General features: G+C 36.5%; 1 long non-coding RNA gene across 1 annotated transcript in view; it reads right to left on the bottom strand.

Moving 5' to 3' along the window:
• LOC141571141 (uncharacterized) overlaps positions 1-21,286 on the bottom strand; it is a 366,264-nt gene extending 344,978 nt beyond the window's left edge. The window contains exons 1-2 of the long non-coding RNA XR_012495824.1: positions 20,693-21,286; positions 19,770-19,918 (exon numbers count right to left, since the gene is read on the bottom strand). This is a non-coding gene — a long non-coding RNA (uncharacterized LOC141571141). The remainder of the gene's footprint in view (positions 1-19,769; positions 19,919-20,692) is intronic.
• Positions 21,287-21,702: the final 416 nt, after the last annotated feature.

Below are 21,702 nucleotides of genomic sequence, written 5' to 3'. Positions count from 1 at the left end.
TTTTAAAAACAGACCAAAAAAAGAAGAAAATTCAACTATATGACATTTTCTATAAACATATCTATAATGTCTCACAAAAAAGGCCAAAGTAATGAAAAGGATGTATGAGGGTATACCAGGCAAACGTGAAGGAGAGGGAAGAGGGAAAGAGGAGGAGAAGGGAGAAGAGGATGACGGGGAAAGGAGGAAAGGCGGTAGGGAGAGAGGGAGGGAGGGTACAAAGAAGCCAGTATAACAATATTGAACAAAGAGATTTTAAGACCAAACAAAATCTTTATTACAGATTAAGAGGGTCATTATTTAATGATAAAAGGAACAATACACAAGGAAAATATACTTTAAACTTGTATGCACTTAATCCTTTAGCCACAAAATATATTAAATAGTGGTAAATAAATATTGACTGAAATTAAGACTATACATTTGATTTCTTTGTGTTTACTAAAATATTTCCACTATTAATTAGTTCCTGATTAAGTATTAACTTTATTCATTTAAAAAAAATCGGTGACTATTATGTCCCAAACTAGAAATTAATGGTGAACAAAACAAAGTCCCTGACCTCATGAAGCTTACATTACAATGGGCAGAATACATTTATTTCAAAATAAATTTTGAAAACACATGGCTCATGTGTGAGAAATTACACTAATATCTAAAATAATATATAGTACTCAAATGACTTATTCAGTCATATTGCCAAATGCCTAAGTGATTCTCTGATAATAAATTAGCTATTGTGTAAGAGATTTGTTGATGTCCTAAGGGCTCCACTTTGTTCAGTGGGCTTCACATGTTTGTTCACATACAGATTTGTTTCCCATTTTTATTGAATATGTTTATAGAGCTGATACCCCACAGAATGAAATAATGAAAGACATTAAGAATTGTCTAATGCTAAATATACAAAGACCCAAAAGAATAAGATGTGACTGCCAAAGTACACATGTGGCCAATTAATAATGGTTATAAAAATAATGATTTCGTAATTATTGGCTTGGTACATGAGAAATGTACCTGAAAATCCACCACGGTTCCACTACGATTTAGGAAGTATAAGTAGCAACACAGCAATTTAGCTCATTCTTTCATTATTTACTCTCCTAATGTAAAAAGCATAAATTCACTTACAATTCTTCTTTGTACATATGTGTTACCATTGAGTCATATGTTACGATGACATAAAGCTATAAATAGTTAAATCTTCATGAAGTGTGTCTCTTTTCATCAACTGCCAAAGTATACATAAAATATTACAAAGGAACAAATGACAGCAAATTGTTTTTAGATGTGGTCAAAACATAGTTGGCAAAAGCTACTGAAAGAAATACAATCAGGTGGCAAGTGATATTTAATTTATATCCTAAAATATTTACAGAAACAATTAAGTATTAATTATGAATGACAAGACTGCAGTTACAATTTCTGCTATAAATAACATGCAATTTTAGCCAATATAAACACAATCTAACAATTAGAATGAAAAAAGTCAGGGGATTACATCTGGGTCCCTTAAAAAGTCAACTTAATACCAAAACAGGTTTCCATATGCTTAGAAAGCTTACCTAGAATAAAAATAAAAGCTTCAAATTCACCTGATATTTAATGGAGCCCTATTTTGCTGTATGAATGATGACAGTATGTCATGTCTGGACTAATGCATCTGAATCAGTGGTCATTTCTAAAAACTAATGGTTTCCTCATCAATGGGAAAGGTCAAGTAACTGTGAGTTACATCCAGGAATTCCATGTCCCCAGAAGGTCCTGCATTTGATTGGAAGAGGCTTTCCTAGGGTTCAACTTTCTGGTAATGATGGCCCTGAAAAGGATTCCCATTGCTTTTGCCCATTTTATCCACCTAGAATCTCTGTGCATATGTTTCTTGCCAACATCTCTTGGGGGAAGGGAAATACCAAATCTGCCTTTATCTAAAGTTTTCCGTGCATTCCCAGAGTCACTGAGTTTCCACTCTCATGTACAGGGAAAGCCAGGCAGCAAAGCCCAGGACCTGCCAAGGTGAAGAATGTGACACAAGATCACCACTAGAGCTGAGGGGGAGAGGGGAGGGGGAGGGGGAGAGGGGGAGGGAGGGGAGGGGAGAGGGGAGGGAGGGGGAGAGGGGAGGAGGGGAGGAGGGGGGGGAGGGAGGGGAAGGGGGGGAGGGAGGGGGGAGGGAGGGGAGAGGGAGAGGGAGAGGGAGAGGGAGAAGAAGGACTAAAAGTGACAGTAAGAAAACGCCAAAGAGAACCACAACAAAATGATAGTTTACTTACTTTTTAACTCAGATTGACCCTGAAAATACTAACATATTATTATTAGAATTGGACATTTACCAAAACCTGTCAGATGTAAGGAGGAAATAAACTGAATCCCAAATAGCACAAATATTTTTCTTTTTCTCAATAAGGGTGGAGGGTAGAAATGCTGATTGGAACTGAATTTCTGTATCTTTTTCTCTAAAATACTTTTGGCCAAATAAGAAAGGCCTTGACTTTTATGCAGAAGATTCTTTTCAGCCAAAGGTATTAATGTACATTCTGGAGAGACAAGGCATAAACAAGAAAAACGTTAAATAAAAAGGAGAGATTTAAATGCTTGCTCAAGAAGTACAAGAGATCTCAGAAGACCAAAAGCAAATGTCAAAAGAATCGTATTCCAAAGAAATGCTAAAAAAAGATGGGCTGACAATTATTACTAAAGCATTTATTGCCAGACCAAAAGGTAAGTGAAGACAAAGAAAGAGCTCCCACATAAGCCTCACTGGTAACTGGAGACTAAATGAAGGCTGAGGAAACGCTGCATAAACAAACAGTTGCAGAAGTGGGAGGAGGTGTTGAGGAGGCAGTGCTGCCTCATTCACTCAGTCCACAGCCCTGTGGCTAAGGAAGAATCACACTATGCGAGTGAGTCAGGAGAGACAGGAGATACTTTGAGGGGTCCTATCTCTGCTAAGTCAGCTGTGGAGCTAGCTGGGGACAGACACTGGAGGCTCTGGAATGGGAACTGATGAGGCAGGGAGGAAGAATGCATCCCAGCTCCCACTCTGCAGCCACATCAAAGGTTTCAAGGATTGGCAAAAATGTCCAACTCATTGCACAAGCAATCCTGGATACCCAGAATCTAGTCCAGTTGATGAGTTTATTCAGGCCAGTTTTGGGGGACTTGGTACAAAATCCACAAGTGATTTTTCTTCAGGGAAGCAAAACAAAAGAACAGTCTTTATGCAGCACCTTCTTCCACATTCCCCGATGGTAATAAAGCAATTCTATAACTCTGCTAATTCCGTAACGTAAAATCAGGATTGTCAAAACCAAATCATAGGTGCAGCCAGATAGCTCAGTTGGTTAGAGTGTGGTGCTCTTAACCGCAAGGTTGCCGGTTTGATCCCCACATGGGCCACTGGGAGCTGCACCCTCCACAGTCAGAGTGAAACAACTACTTGACTTGGAGCTGATGGGTCCTGGAAAAACACACTTAAATAAATAAAAGTTTAAAATAAAAATAAAAGATCGTAGTCCCAGAATCCTTTCTCTCTGGATAAAATGAAGTCTTAAGTTATTTAGACTATTTAATTAGTATCCACTCTATGCATTTATTTTCAATACTAGAAATAAAAGTGTAGGTACACTGCTCCCTCTACTGGCTTTGCCACTGCAGTTAAAGATGAGTTTAAGCCCAGAAGAGCAGCCTTTTAGCTAGATTCCTTTCTCCAATGACCAAGAAATAGGAGGACACTGCAAGTTTCTTAAACCATTTACAGAACCTTTAGCAAACATCACATTAAAGAGTTAACATGAACATGTTTAAACCCTTACAAATAAATTATATTCATTTTGCTGATATTTACTAGAACTATTGACATTTTCTGATGTTGACTATCCTGGAGAGTTAAGGAGTAGAAAGGGAATTTAAGAAAGGAAAATAATAATAAAGCCATTTTAGATATTTTGAAGCAGCGTTTCCATGAATTTCCTACTATCTCACGTCTCAATATTATAGAACCTTTACCACTCCATTCTTCCATCACTGAAATGTAAAAATGCATGTAGTGTTCTTATACTTCCATTTTCTCTGAACTCCCATAAAAGAGTATATAGCTCTGTAGATTTTTGTAAGTAAGATTGAAAACCATGTGGTGTTCCCTGGTTCTTGAAAATGAATAGAAATAATGGCAGTGGTCTAATACCAGCAGTTGAACTCCCCTTACTGGAGCCAAGTTTTACTCAGATGGCTTAATGGCTATTTCCTCCTCATTGATGACCCAGCAAATAAATGGTGTGTATTTGACAATACAGAATTCTCTCTTTCAAGGTCCCAATTCTACCCTTTCCTTATTTATTCAACCAAAGTCACTCATTTGGTCATCTGATAAATATTTATTGAGGAACTACAATGTGCAATCAATGTTCTAGGTGCTGTGGATACAGCAGTGAATGGATGGATGACCTTAGCCCATTTCACTGAAAAGACAGAAGCCAGCTCAGTGGGTTCCCATTCATTCTCCTTACATCTTCATGAGTTTTGTACACATCCACACATACTTGGTCAAATTCCAACTCCATGAAGTCTTTCCTGATCAACTAGGGCCATGCGTCTCACACCAACTCTGATTTTCTGAAATATTCATCATTTTGCCACCACACATTTCCTATCTAGACATGTGTTGCCATACAACTGCATGCAAACAAATCAGATGTTACTCACATCTATTACTGCTTTGAATTAGTATTTAAAGGTTTCACTGCCATCTGACTTTTCATGTCTGTGCTTTCTCCTGAACTAAAAGTTCTTTGAAGTAAGAAACACATGGATTGACATAAAGTTATATAATCCTAAAAGGGTATAAAAATAAACATATTAACAATACACTCTTCTTGAAAAGAATAATTACATTACATACAGTCCATCAGGAAAGTTTTATGTGTTATAGAAATTAAGTTGGTTATTAATCCAAAGCAGATTGTTTTATATTAAGATTTTCATGTAATCCCCAGGGCAACTTTGATGAAAATAACTCAAAAATATAGTAAAGAAACAATAGTAGAATTTAAATGGCATAATAGAATATATCTAACACAAAAGGCAGCAGTAATGGAGAAATGGAGGGGGAAAAAAGACATAAGACATATAGAAAACAAATAACAAAATGACAGGCATAAATGCTACCTCATTTGTCAGTAATTACATTAAACATAAATGGACTAAGCATTCCAGTCAAAAGGCAGATATTGGCAAATAGATTTTTAAAATGATCCAACTCTATGGTGTCTCTACGATATACACTTTAGATTTAAAGACACAAACAGATTAAAAGTAAAAAGATGAAAAAAGATATACCATGCAATTAGTAATGAAAAGAAAGCTGGAGTCCTATATTAATATCGGGTAAAATAGACTGTAAGTCAAAGAAAACTTTGTGATGATCGATATACAAAAATTAATTGTATTTCTAGACATTATCAATGAACCACATAAAAATGAAATTAAAAACAATTCACTTTATAATAGCATCAAAAAGAAAAAAATACTTAGGAATGAATTTAATGAAAGAAGTACAATTTTACACTGAAAACTACAAAGCATCATTTAAAAAACTTAAAGAAGACCTAAATTAATTGAAAAAACATCCTATATTCATGGATTGAAGACTTAATATTGTCAAGATGGCAATACTCCCCAAACTGATCTACAAATTCTATATTATCTCTTTCATAATCCCAGCTACTTTGTTTTGCAGAAACTGAAGCTGGTGATCCTAACTCACATGGAAATGCAAGGGGCCCAAAACAACCAAAATAATCTTGAAAAAAATTAAGTTAGGGAATTTACACTTCCCAATTTCAAAACTTTCTACAAAACTTCAGTAATCAAAACAATGTGGTATTGACATAAAGTTAAATATATAGATCAATGGACTAAATAAACCCATACCTCTGGCTTATATATCAGAAATAAACCCATACATCTATGGCCAATTGATTTTCAACAAGGGTGTCAAGACCCTTCATTGGGGCAAGAATAGTCTTCAGTAAATGATCCTGGACAACTGGATATCTGTGTGCAAAAGAATAAAGGTGTACCCCCTAACACACACAATACACAAAAATCAACCAAAAATAGATCAATGACCTAAACAGCAAAAACATAAAACATTTAGAAGAAAACCTAGGGGTAACTCTTCATGACCTCAAATATGGCAACTGATTCCTAGATATAATACCAAAACATGAGCAACAAAAGAAAAAATAGATACATTGGGCTTCATGAAAATTAAAACTTTTGTGCATCAAGGACATTATCAAGAAAGTGAAAAACAACCTACAGAATGGGAGAAAATCTTTGCAAATCGCACATCAGATAAAAGTTTAGTACATGGAATAAATGAACTCCTACAACTCAACAGTAAAAATTTTTAAATGGGCAAAGGACTTGAATAGACATTGCTCCAAAGAAGACATACAAATAAATGGCCAACTAAGCTCATGAAAAGATGCTAACATCATTAGGCATCAGGGAAATGCAAATTGAAACCCCAAAAAGATACCACTTCACACTCACTAGGATGGTTACAATCAAGAAGGTAGATAATAAGTGTTGGGAAGGATGTAGAGAAATTGGGACCATCATACATTACTGATAGGAAAGCAATATGGTACAGCCACTTTGAAAAACAGTGTGGCAGTTCCTCAGAAAGCTAAACACAGAATTGCCATATGACCCAGCAATTCCACTCCTAGGTATATACTTAAGAAAAATCAAAACATATGTCTACACGAAAACTTCTACACAAATGTTCATAGTAGCATTGTTTGTAACAGGCAAAAAATATAAATAATCCAAATGTCTATCGACAGATAAATGGATCAACAAAATATGGTTTATATACATACAATGGAATTTTTTTTGGCCATAAAAAGGAATGAAATATTGATATATGCACAATATTTATGTGAACTTTGAACACATTATGCTAAGGGAAAGAAGCCAGACATGATAGGTCACATATTACATGATTTCATTTCTATGAAATCTACTCTATTCACAGAAATTAACAAAGTTCCAACTTGTTCTCTTTTAAGATTATTTTGGCTGTTTTGGGTCCTTTGCATTTCCCTGTGAGTCAGGATCATCAACTTGTCAATTTCTGCAAACTGCACAGATTTAACACACATGAAATCAATTTTGCAAATAGACAAATCTATAGAGAAAGAAAGTAAATTATTAGTTGTCTGGGATGCAGAGTCATCAGTGGGAAACAGAAAATGACCACTAATGGTTACAGGATTTCCTTAGGGTAATGAAAATGTTCTAAAATTAGAACTGTGAATGTGCTTAAAACCACGGAATTATACTTTAAAAGGGTGAATTTTAGGTTATGTGAAATACATTTCAATAAAGCTATCATTTTTTAAAATCCAGTCCATCCTGGAAAATTTGGATGGTATGGTTGTATTCATTTTTCCTTTTTAAGCCCTCACTATCTATAGCAAGAAGCCTTGTACATCGAGGTGCCAAAGATAGATGATAGATAGGCAGATAGATAGATAGATAGATAGATAGATAGATAGATAGATAGATAGATAGATAGATGATAGATAGATAGATAGCTAGATAGATAGATAGATAGATAGATAGATAGATAGATAGATAGATAGATAGATAGATATGAGTGCATATTACTTTGCATTGTTCACAAACTACTGCAAATAGTAGTTGAAGTTTCTCAAATGGTCCAAACTCCTTGAAGCAAAACTCATGTCTCACATTTCGTGAACATGCATCATTATTAGACATTTCATTGTAATTACACTGAGCTTAGATACGCATATAATCACATCCATGGTGGGTAGAAATGCTCAGTACCTTGATGACCTGTGATTTGTGATTGTTCAGGAGGCAGCACTGTTCACTAGTCAAAGGGGAAGACTCTGGAGTCAGTCTATCTCTAGGCTCAAATACCACTTCTACAACTTCATATGATCTTGAACGAATGACTTAAAGTCTGTGAGCCTTGGTTTCCTCATTTCTGAGGACAGGATTAATAATAGTAACCACCTTCTAGGGTTGTGTGAGGCTCAAATGAGGTAAGACGTATACAGCACTTACTGGCCCATGATAAGTGCTTATTATTCATTCATCGAGCACTGATTTTAATTCTCTTCCCTCAAAAGATAGAACTAGAACATGTAACTAAACCAGTGCAATAAAGTGCTCTCATGCTCTGAAAGACATCTAAAGAACACAAAAGGGATTCCCAAAGGATGAGCGACCGTGTTGGGGAGGGTTGGGATGGAGCATAGAACAGCAAGAAGTACCACTAGAACAGAGTGCTTATTTAACTGTAAAAAAAAAGGGGGGGAGTATTCATTCCCCAGGTTGAGGAAAATAGGGAAATAAGACATTCCACATGGAGAGGGTGATTTGTTCAGAAATCTGTGATTAGCTCCGCACAGCAGGAAGGCATCCAAGAGGTGCAGTCACAGAAAGAATAGCGATACAGGAGTCCCATCACAGAAGGCCTTGTTTTTTCCCCTTTTCCTAGCAAGTGGAAATCCCCTTCCCCTCCCTAGCAGAGGCATTTTCTTTGGTTGGCTTTGTTTCCAAAGACCATAGAGCCAAAGAGAGGAAGGACTGAGCCTTTGAGACTGCTTGAGTATTTCCAAAGTGTTCCAGTAATTTTAATGTTGAAGGCCAGCCATGCATGGGTCAGTCATCACTGAGGACTCAGGCTGTAGGACAATTATTAGGAGTGACAAGTGTTCTGGATAAATGCATCTGCACTATGCATAAGCCCAGTTTCCCTTGAGTGTTCCCAGCATGCACTGTTTCCACGCTGGGCACCAGAAGGGCTCAAACAAGATGGTAGCTCCCAGAGGAGTACCGTCAATTACCAACAACAAGCATCTGGGCATAAGCCCTCATCATAGGTGATTATGGCCACGGGTTAATCTAGCGGTTCCTTCTAATTAATAGCCTGGAGTATTGAAGAAGCCAGAAGTGACCACAACACTCTGAGCTTTTGGAAAAGCCCAGCTGGCTGAGTGTCAGCCTTCTGTTAGACCTAACCTTAGTGTGTTGTTTAACCACATCACCCTTTCCTGGAATCCAGCCCTTTGGCTGACTCTCTGCTGTGGAGACAGAGTGTCCCTCTTGTGGCTCCAAAATACCATTTAGGCTTTTCTTCTGCCTCAGCATTCCTCATTCTTTCAGCTTCTTCCAATCCATTCTTCTCTTCTCTTGAAAATAAGCTCTGTCTTTCCTCACTCATTTCTTCAGTTTATTTTCTCTAGAGTTGGTTTATTTTTTTTCTTTTCCTTCCAAAGATCTGATGTTCCTTTCTTTCTCCGCTCCTTGATTTCTCGATTTCTCTCTTTTCCTTTGCCTTCCTCTCTTCTTTCCCTCACTCCCTGTCTATGTTTTATAATTGACCTCAGATGAAAATAAATAGATTAATCATATTGTGTGTTCCATGAATAGCCCTCTTTTATTTGGTTCACGTTTTTCTTCTAACTACTTGTTTTTAACAATGTGATAAGCACCAATGAATCTGACGACTATTGAAACAAAAAGGGGGATCACAGCAATACTGTACAACAAACCATTTGGTAGCCCACTACCCCATCCCCTAGCTTCCCCACCCAGAATAGCTACCATGCTGAATCTTGGGCACTGTTCCTTCCTTTCTTTTTATACAGATTAATTGTATCTACATGTAATTCTAAAAATATATTTGTACTCTAGTTTTTTAAGTTTATGAAAAGGTTAATGCTTTTATTTTGTTTAGCTTTATTTTTATAGACCTGTTTTTTTTTGTTTTTTTACTTTTTATCTTGAAATAAGTTCAAATTTGTAATAGTGTTTCAAGGATGATATATAGAACCCTCTAATAGCCTGACTGATAAATATTTTCTATATATATATTATATATGTATTTATATAGAGTTATTATTCTTCAAATCATTTGAAAATAGATTGCTTACATCTTGCCTCTTCATCCCTAAATATATCAATGTGTATTTCCTAAGAACAAGAAAATTCTTACATAACCACATATTAGGAAATTTAAAATTACTACCATATGTATATGCTTACATCTTATCAATGCTCCATTTTTAAGTTTTTCCAATTGTGCCAATAATACCATTTACAGCAATTTTTTCAGGTCCAGAATCTGGTCCACAATCACATATTGCATTCAGTTGTTGTGGTCTCTTTAGTCTTCTATAATCTGATCTATTTCCTCAGCCTTATTTTTCATTTTATGACCTTAACATTCATGTGATATTTTATTATGTTTCTCAGTTTGGGTTCTCCTGATGTTTCCTTTTGATGGCAGTCAGGTTATGCATTTTTGGCAAGAATACCATAGAAGTGATCTTGTGTGCTATGTCCTTCTCAGTAAATCACATCCAGAGGGCCTTTGTTGGTGATATTAGCTTCAATCCTTTTGTTATAGTACTTCCCAGTTTCTCCAGGCTGTTTGTTTGCATATAGCTTTGGAATTAATACTTCACTTAATAGTATATTGCTAAGCTTTATCCTTATTTGTCACATCTCACCTTTCTCTTCCTCTCTGTCTCTGTCTCTCTCTCTTTCCCAAACCCACCCATAGATACCCCCACACAAAATGCACAAACACAAATTTTCTTACTTTTTTTCTTCCCTATCTTTTATTTTCCACCCACATTCTTACTCAAAATCAATTTGGAAGTATACAACTCCTAGGTAAAATATGTACATTCTCTTATTCAATTATTACAGACAAAATCTCCAAAGACACATATACATATAATATACCAAAATATGTGTTGTGAAAATAGGTGGCTTACCAAAGAAGTAGATACCAAAGAAATCAAAAAGCAATCCTTACCTTTCACTCACTCAACCAACCAATCAACATTTTTTAACTGAGTAACTATTATGTTCTGGAACCATGCTTGGCTAGATGGAGGCATATAAAGTACAAAACCACAAAGGGCTTAGAAGCCAGATGCTGCCCCTGACAAGCACAAATTGGTATCTTTCTCATGATTCAAGACACAACTCAAATGTTACCTCCTCTGTAAAGCTACCCCTTCTGCTCTAACCCTTAGCACATACTGAATACCTACTGTTTTCCAAGCACAACATTAGATGTTTTCCTCACAGTCATTCTGGAAGGAAGGTGCTACCATCCTTTTTCTCCAATGAGTAGAGACTCAATTTTTTAAACTTGGATATAGTCACACTGCTGATGACTTCAAAGTTGATCAGTCCTCTCACTATTTCGTAATGAGTCCTAGGAGAGATAATGCTTTTTCCTTAAAACTCTGATACTATCTTACTTATAGCTTGATTAGAATGATTATTGCCCTGCAATTGATTTTGAGCTACTTAAGCATAAGAATTAGGTCACACTCATCTTTGAGTCCCCAGTATTCAGCAGAGTAACTGCAATTACAGTCAATTATCATTACTCACAGATTCCATACTTGAGAATTTGCTAAAATTTACTTATCATACCAAAAGCAATTCTTAGGGGCACTTTTGTGGACATGAGCATGTGCAGAGCATAAAGAATTTGAGTCACCCAACTCGTACATTTCAAGCTGAAGTCCAACAAGGCAATGCTCTGCCTTCTTGTTTCAGCTCTCATACTATAAAGAAGTGTCCTTTTGGTGGTCTATTTAGTGCCATATTTTTCACAACTTCATGCTTTTTGTTGGTGATTTCACTATTTAAAATGATTCCTAAAACGCTTGTACACTGCTGGTAGGATAGTAAATTGGTGCAGCCACTATGGAAAACAGTATGGAGATTCTTTTAAAAATTAAGAATAGACCCACCATGTGATTCAGCAATTCCTCTTCTAGGTATTTATCCAAAGGATATGAAATCACTAATTCAAAATGATGTATGCACCTCTATGTTCATTGCAGCATTATTTACAATAGCCAAGATATGGAAGCAACCTAAGGGTCCAACAATGAATGAATGGATAAAGAAGATGTGGTACATATATACAATGGAATACCACTCAGCCATAAAAAAGATGAAATATCGCCATTTCCAACAATATGAATGGACCTTGAGGGTATTATGCTAAGTGAAATAAGTCAGAGAAAAAAGGACAAAAACTATATGATTTCACTCATTTGGAATACAAAACAAAACAAAACAAAAACAAAGTCATCGTTACAGACAACAGATTGGTGGTTCACAGGATGAAGAGTTGGGGGGAGGGTATAGGGAGTCAAACATATGGTGATGAATGGAAATTAGACTTTTGGTGGTGAGCACACTACAGTAGATAGAGATCTAAAATTGTAATGTTGTATACCTGAAACTTACATAATGTTATTAAAAAATGTTACAATTTTTAAAAATTGAATTAAATGAATAAAAATGACTCCCAAGCATTGTACTGAAGTATTGTCTAGCATTCCTAAGTGCAAGAAGCTGTGTGTGATGGGCCTTATGGAGAAAATACGTGCATTAGCTAAACTTCAACATGAATTGTAACGCTGTTGGCATGAATTCAATGTTAATAAATCAACAATATGCATTAAACAAAGTGCCCTTAAACAAAAATATACATAAAACAAGGTTACACAGTGATTGGTTTACAGAAACGTGTGACCACAGATTAGTAGGAACCTAACCCTGTATTTCCCTTAGGAGCAATGTTTCAGCACTGCTAATTTAGTGTTCCTGGTGACTTTGTAGAACATAACTACTGTGAATAATAAGAATCAAAAGTAATTGGTGGTAAACAAATGTACGATGAAAGAGAGAAGAACAGAAGACATCTGTTGGAAAAATGACATTAACAGATGAAAAGCTGTTTCATGAACCCACATAAAGGCAAACATATAAATAGAATTTTACATTTATATAATAAAGAAGTGCCAGATTATACTGTAGAGGCAGAAATAGATTATCATACAATAAGGAGAACATAAAAAAGGGAGGGATAAGAAACGCACATTTCCTATTCAGTGGGAAGAAAATGTTCTGTGGCAATTTCTTTCCAAAAGAATTAATATTTACTATGCAAATTCAAACATATCTGGCTGCCCTGAATTTAAAACTCCATAATTAATAACTTATCTTTGTACCTCACTGAGCACATTAAAAATTTGTATGTTTTATGTTCGCAAAAATATAATAGTTCCACGTTTTTTTTAATCACAGGAGTTTTCAAGTGCTCATTATAACTCTTTTCCAAATTTTTTTATTAAATTTTTCTTTAGTAAATAACACAGCATCATTATGTCCACTTTTAAATAAAAATGCACTGGAATATATTTACCTCTGAGCTCTTCGTAAGCAAGGAGGAGAATTTGCTTAATCTTCCAACTGATTTTTTAAAGCAGATTCTACACTGTTGTATGACGGGAGAGGGCCTGACCTGCCAGTTTCTTATCCATATGATTGTGGTAAAAGCAGACATAACATTACGGCTCAAACAGAACAAAGATGAGCTTACAAAGCACATGGTTTAAATAATTCCAGAGCTTTGGGACACAGATCTCTTTTTTCAAGACACGAATCTCGTGTAACCATAATCATGATTGGTGGTGGGGAATTTTAAAAACAGAATCTCCCCTAAACCCTCCAGACTTAGTTATACCACAGCTAAATCAGGTGATTCCAACACATGATTCACATCCCACAAAAAATGAAATGTTTAAAAAAGCAAGACTCCCAAAGGACAAAGTAGCCTTTTCTCAAAATCCATCCAAATTTTAAGCCAATCTTTCTGTTTTGTTTGACATAACTATCATGTTTCCTATTCTAAAATCAAAGGTTCATACAAACACACACAGCTTTCACATCTAAGTATCAGGGTTCTGACATATTTTAAATGCAACTTTGCCTTCGTAGATATAGGTCACAAATTTGTCACTACTGTGATGTGTACATACACATTTTTTATTATGGAAATATTCAACCATACACAAAAATGGTAGAAAAAGATAGTATAACAAACTCCCATATACCAATATCCAGCTTCAAAATTATTACAGATGTTAAAGATTATATTTTCAAATACAAGGAAAAGATTACACAGATCCTAACTTGTCCTGCCTATACCTATAGCAAACAATAATACCACTACCAACACTGAATGCTTTGCAGAGCATGAGCTGTTTGACCTGCAAACATATTAAATTTCAACCGAAATGTCCAGCTGCATAGGGAAATTTTCCTAAATCCCTTGTATAATAAAATTGATTCTAAAATTCATGTTAACTATAAAAAATCTGATTTTTAGAAAATAATTTTCATTTTACTATTACAAAGTTATGTGTTTTCATTTTGTAAAACTTGCAAATATCACATGAATTTGCATATGGACTGGATATTTTAGGATATTATGAAATAATTGTTCATTTCTTTGGTATGATAATGACATTTGGTTAATTAGGAATACTACTTTATTTTTAGGAGACACATAATAAAGTATTTGAGGGATAAATGTTATAATATCTGCAACTTGCTTTCAAATGGTTCAGCAAAATTGTGTGTGTGTGTGTGTGTGTGTGTGTAGATCCTGTATTGGCAAACTTTTTCTGTAAGGAGCCAGAGAGTAAATATTTTCGGCTCTGCAGACCAAGAGACAAAAATCAAGGATATTTTGTAGATAACTGTATAACCAGTTAAAATATTGCTGCTTAAAATTGTAGAAACCCTCCCTAATTGAGGGCTTTAGAAAAAACAGGTGATGGGCCAGATTTGGCCTCAGTCATAGTTTGCTGACTCCCAATGTAGGTAGGTAGGTAGGTAGGTAGGTAGGTAGGTAGGTAGGTAGAGAAAGGGGGGGGGGAGAGAGAGAGAGAGAGAGAGCGCGCGCAAATATAGGAAAACATTAACAATTGTGGAATCTAAGTAGCATACATGGAAATTCGTGGTATTACTCTATCAAATTTTCTGTATGTATGAAGGTTTTTATTTTTAAAAGTTGGGGGAAATGAAAATACATAAAAATACAATGAAAATAAGTATCATCCGTAACACAAGCGCCTAGAGATTAATACGATTAACATTTTGTTAAAGTAGCTTTTATTTCTAGTTCCCAGAGTGTTTTTTCCAACTATGAGATCCTACTCTATGTAAAGTTTATAGCTGCTATTTTCATTTAAAATTCATTCATAAGCATCTTCACATGTCATCATCATACTAATGGACGTATAATACTCTATTGAAAAAATGTTTTAAAATGTCTTAACTGTTTCCCAATTATTGGACATTTGTTTCCAATTTTTCACCCACATGAGTAAGAATTTCTTAATGTGATCTTAATCTATTAATGTATTTCCTCCTGAAGAAAAGATAATAAGGGTAAATAAAGAAATTTCGTTGTGAATATGTATTTCTTTTGTGGAGGGAAAGGAACAGGAGATGATAAAAATTGATGGTTAATATTGCTGGAAAATAGTCCATATCATCAAAGTCCTTGTAAATTAGACATCTTGAGAGGATAAATTGAGTAATGTGACTAAGAAAATGAAGAATTTTTTTTATTTTGGTAAAATATACATAACATAAACCTTACCATTTAACCGTTTTTAAGTGTACAATTCAATGCCATTGAGTACATTCACAATGTTGTGCAACCATCACCACTGTCCATTTCCAGAACTGTTTATCATCCAGAACAGAAACTCTATCCATTAAACAATAACTCCCCATTACTCCCTCCCCAGCCCCAGTTAACTTCTATTCTACTTTCTGTGGGTTTGCCTATTCTAGTCACCTCATTATAAGTGGAATTATATAGTGTTTGCCCTGTTGTGTTTGGCTTGTTTCACTTAGCATAATGTTTCTGAGGTTCATCCATGTTGTAGCATGTATCAGAATTTCATTCCTCTTTTAAGGCTCAATAATATTCCATTGTATGTACATACCATATTTTGTTTATCCATTTATCCATTGGTGAACATTTGAGTTGTTTCTACGTGTTATCTATTGTGAATAGTGCTGTTATGAACATTGATGTAAAAATATGTTTCAGTTCCTGCTTTCAATTATTTTGGTTATATACCTAGAAATAGAATTACTGGATTATACAATAAGTGTATGTTTGTTAAACTTTTTAAGGAGCCACCTGTTTTTTAAACAAAGATATTTGATAATAGGCATTGCATATTAATGATTATTTTTCTTCTCATTGTTTCTTTGTTGACTTGCTGGCCCACAAGGCGAGACCTGATCCTGCCCTGGTGTCTCATTCTCATCTTCTACCTGATTCCCATCCCTCACTTCATTCAAGTTGGCTGCTTGCCAAACTCTGACATCTCAGGCACATTCCCTCTGCTGGAAACACTCTTCCCTAGATACATGGGTCTACACTTCAGTTCCTTAGGTGTGTCTGCTCCAATGTCACCTCCTCAGAGGGACTGACCTACCCTGACCAACCTGTCTAAAGTCACGGCGCCTTGTAACTTTCTATCCCAGCTTCCTATTTTCTCTAATTACTACTCATCACTATCCAACCTAGTGTATGTTTTTGCCTTTGTCTGTCTCTCCAGTTGGAGATAACTTCAGCAGGGCAGGGACTTTGTCAGCAATATTTACTGCTGTAACCCTTGTGTTATACACTTAGTAGCTGTTCTATAAATATTTGTTGAATGACGGAATGAATGAGTATCAGGCAGGGGCCCATGAATGAATACTTAAGATTTAGCCTTGATTTGCTAAAAAGATATAGATCTCATCCAAGACTTCTTAGACTCATATATTTGGCATATTTGCTGTACTTTGATTATGCTACATAGTAATTCCTCCTACACTTCCAATGTGTATGAGTTAAGCTACACATTTTGCAATTACTGTTTTATATTTTCTAATTTTTATTTTGAAAAATTTTAAAGCTATGGAAAAGTTACAAAAGTAGTACAGTGACCACCATATACATTCCACTAGGTTCACCAATTGCTAAAGTTTAACACATTTGCTTTATCTCCCTCCCCCATGTATTTAATATTTTTACTGTTATTCTGAGAATCTTGACATTACTCTTAAATTTCTTACTAAAACATTTGAAAACCACTGAAGAACTGAATTCCTCAAGGTTTCCAATTATCACATTAAATGTCATATATATATATTCTCTCTCTCTCTCTCTCTATATATATATATATATCCTATATATAGATCTATCTATCTATCTATCTATCTATCTATCTATCTATCTATCTATCTGTGCCATGGACACCAAAAAAGTTTATACACATTTTAAGAGATGTTATCTATGCTCAAGATGTTATCTATGCTCAAGCCAAAATCAGAAGTGTCTGGACGATGATGGTGACCACTTTGAGCACCTCTTTTAATTGCAGATGTCAAATGTGACTTGTATTCATCTTTTGTTATCGGTATATATTGAGTATTACAATTTTAATACAGTTTTTTCCTTTCTTAAAATGTGTATACATTTTGGGGGACCTTTTGTGTATACACACACACACACAACACACACACACACACACACACACACACACACACACACACACCAGTACCTATTTTTAAGGACAAGTTCAAATTAAAGCTTCACCTTGCCAACCAAAAGTTACATCATGTGTTAGGAGTTAGACTTAATACTAGATCTCTAATGCTTTGCTTACCCTGAAAAGACACAATATGGAGAGAGAAAAAAGAGAGATTCTGCCCCAAACACATTTTGCTGAAATGAGCACGTCACATTTTAGAGTGTCATATCTTGTATATGTTGTAATTTAACTTTCTCTTTGAACAGATTTTGCTCTGACTGCATCCTCATTCCAAATCTGTGGAAAATTCACCAGAGTTTTGGATGTTTTCTTTAACTCTACTGCCACCTAGTGTGCAGGAAAAAGAATTCGGGGCTCCATAAAAAAGAGAGTGATTGTGTACTTACCTGGATTAAAAGCCTGATTTACTACAGAATAAACTCTTGGAAACTATACCTACCATGGTGTTCTTGCTTTGCTTTGGATTAAGTAAAATTTGTAAGAAAAAATACTTCAAAAATTAGACTATATTTCACATTATCCTGAAAACCAGCTAGCTGATAAGGCTGGTTTTCTCAGGGACTCTCTCACAAAGGTTTCCTCCACCTGCCCTTTGAACGCCAATCACTACTCGGGTCTTTAGCAAAGTATTCTCCTTCTTTCCAGGGTGATAGGTTGGAAAGAGGGGGATGGAAAGAGGGAAAGAAGAAGAAAGTCAAGGGAAAGAGAAAGAGAATGAGACAGGGGTACAGGTGATAGGGAATAGAATAACAATAAAGACACCAAAGAGCCTATAAGATGAAGTATTGATACAAGAAAGAAAGTGGAAAAGGAAAACTGGGCAATGTTCGAATAAGAGACCCAGAAGCTTACAAAGAGAGAGAAATACAAGGGGAAATGTCAAGGATCCAAGGTAAAAAGAGGAAAGGAAAGAAATGAAGGGGGCACAAGGTTGTGCTGGCCAGTTGGCTGTTCACCGAGTCACCTAAGGAGGGACCACCAGGCCAGGCCCATATACCCTGGGAAATTTAGAGATCTCAATCCTTCCCACCTCCACATCCCATCCCACCCTGCACATGTTTCTGCTCTGTTCTTTCCCTGGTGCTCACTGTCTCCTTTTCCACAGGATAACTGGCTTATTTACTATGCTTACTGTACTCCCCGCTGTAAGCAAGCTCTAGGAGAGCAGAGGGTTTTTGCCTTTTTCCCCCCCTCTTTGGTTCACTGATGCATCCCAAGTGCCTAGAGCAATGCCTGGCACATATATAACACACATTTAATAAATAGTTATTAAATGGGGGCCACTCTAGCAATGGATGAGAAAGTATATTTGCAATGTTTGTGTTGCTTTGTGACTGTGATACCTTTTCTCTTGGGCTGAGCCCATTTTCATTCACAGGCTGCCACCTGGTTTTTAAAATATACTTCCTGCTATAGACTGAATGTTTGTGTCCTTCCCAAAATTCATGTATTGAAACCAAATGCCATGTGATGAATGGTATTAGCAGGTGGGACCCTTGGGAGGTGCTTACGTCATGAAGGTGGAGCCCTAAAGAACTGAATGAATGTCCCTATAAATGAGACCCCAGAGCTCCCTCATATGTGAGGACACAGTAAAAAGAATGCACCTGGAAGAGAGCCCTCACCCAACCATGCTGTCACCCTCATCTCAGACTTCCAGCCTCAACAATTTCCACTCAAACCAACATCACTTGAAGGTCCAATTCTGACACCAAAAACAGAGATATCGATAGGAATCATGCAATGCTAGAATTAAATCGCTTTTTCAAAACCACAATGCAAACTAAAGAAGATATAGACCTTCACTTCAGGCTAAATTTGGAAAGAAAGTCCTGGCGCAAGAAATGCAAGTTATAAAACATCGTTTTGCTTTCTTTCTATTTAATATCTCTATTTAACAACCACACCTGATGCCAGTCAGATGGAGAGCAGCCTCTCAAGGAAGTATCTCGTCTATTGAATGAGGCTGGGCCTCTACTCTCTGCATCTTGCCCTTTTGGAGGCTTCTGGGGGCTGTGAAGTGGACAGCTCAGCTATTGCCCCAGAAAACTCTGAAATAGGTCCAAACAGAATATTAAGATGACTTCAAGGCCATGCACACACCGTCGGCCCAAATTCATTGCCTTTTCTATTTTCTCTTTCAAATGACGGTCCACTCAATACTCAACATTACTCACCAGTGATTCTACAACGAACACCAGATGAAAATCTAAAACACTCCAAATAATGCAAAGCCAGAAAAACAAAAACACCCAAATTTTAACATGAACTCACCTCAATGATTACATTTCCAAAGAGAAGTTGAATTCCAAAGATGAAATGCTTTGACCTTGGTCGTTTGAAGTCTTAAGACGTTAAGGTTCCACATTTTCTCCCACTCAGATTTGCTATATAGTAAGAATCATCTTCTCAAGTACATAATTCTGAAAGCAGGAAGACAGAGGATCATGGATCAGGTCTACAAAAGGCACTTTTAGGAGCATATTAGAGGTCAGAGGGACCACCCACATGCAAGCTTCCAATGGCAGGGTCCTGAGACAGTAGCCATTGAAATGGTGCCTGGTGACTGACAGGCACACCTGCATCTTCTTCTTGATTACTATAACTCTGTTTCTTAGCTGAATTTATTCTACTTCTTCTTTCACTCCCCAGCTCTATACTCAGAAAGGTGCTAGGACTGCCTGTTCATTTTTAGGCCATTCCCAGAACTATTAAGGCAACAGGTACCAGCTGACACATTGAGGGTCTGGTTCAACTTCCTATAATGAACAATTAGTTAAATACTTACAATGGAATATTAGCTTTCAAAAGGAAGGAAATTCTAACTCATGCTTCAACAGGATCAGCCTTGAAGACATTATGTTAAATATAAGAAGCTAGTCACAAAAAGATAAATACTATCTGATTCCACTTATGTGATACCTAGAATCGTCAAATTCATCGAAACAGAAAGCAGAATGGTGGTTGTCAGGAGCCGGAGGGAGGATGGAGGAGTTATTGTGTCATGGGTACAGAGTTTCAATTTGAGAAGATAAAAACGTTCTGGAGATGGATGGTGGTGATGGTAGCCCAACAAAGTGAACATACTTAATACCACTGAACTGTACACTTTAAAATGGTTAAGACTATAAATTTTGTTATGTGTATTTTACCAAAATTTTTTTTAAAATTTTAATTAAAAAAAAAAAATCTCTTACTTAGCCTGATTGTGGAACCAAGAACATCTTTCTACGATTCTCTCCAACCCTTATCTCTCCAACGATAGCAGATGCAATGAAACCGTCAGGGCATCTCAAGGTCCTGTTACTGAAGTCCGTAGCCTACCCAGCCCTCCTGAACACCCCATTTTGGTCCATAAAGGAAGGCTCTTCCTCCAATATCTCCACCTCTAGGCCAAGGCTGGGAGGAGAACTCCCACTCCACATCCCTGCCATCTGAAAGAAAGAGCAGCCCTGAACCTGATTGGTGAGCGCTGACATTCACAGGTTATGGTTCACTGGAGGGCAAGGTCCTGAGTGAGATTTCACTGCACCTGTCCTTTTTGTTGTGTGATCAAGCAAATAAAGCCAGCCTACATAGCAATCCATAATTCTCTCTCAGCTCCACCTCCCCTGCCAGCGACTGGGTATGAGTCAGTCTTGTGCAATGGACCTGGCTGAATCTGGTTGTGGGGGAGTGAAGAGGAGGCTGCCATCTGAACTGGCCTTAGGGCATTGCCCAGCCCAGGATCAAGGTGACACTTTGATCCCCATCTGGGTCTCAGTTTCTTGAGCCTCTTCTCCTATCTTAGGTTTTCCACTGGGACACCTTAACAAAAAAAGAAAAGAAAAGAAATACATTTAACATGAGAAAAACAAAGCATGCAGCAGCATACCTCAGTGGGAGAAACCTAAATGAAGAGTAACTCAAAACAGTGGCTTAGATTCAATAAATGGTGCTGGGAAACCTGTGCAGACACATGCAAAAAAATGAAGCTGGACCACCTCCTTACACTATATACCAGAATAAATTCAAAATGGATTAAAGACTTAAATGTAAGATCTGAAACCATAAAAGTCCTAGAAGAAAATATAGAAAGCAACTCCACAGACGTTACCTGGAGTAAGATTTTTACTGATATATCCCCGCGGGCAAGGAAAGTAAGAGAAAAAACAAACATGTGGGATTACATCAAACTAAAAAGTTTTTTCACAACAAAGGAAACCAT

Source organism: Rhinolophus sinicus, linkage group LG04 (genome assembly GCF_036562045.2).
Source record: "Rhinolophus sinicus isolate RSC01 linkage group LG04, ASM3656204v1, whole genome shotgun sequence".
NCBI lineage: Eukaryota > Metazoa > Chordata > Mammalia > Chiroptera > Rhinolophidae > Rhinolophus > Rhinolophus sinicus.
The sequence above is the reverse complement of the archived record's forward strand: the minus strand, read 5'-3'. Positions and strand labels throughout refer to the sequence as shown.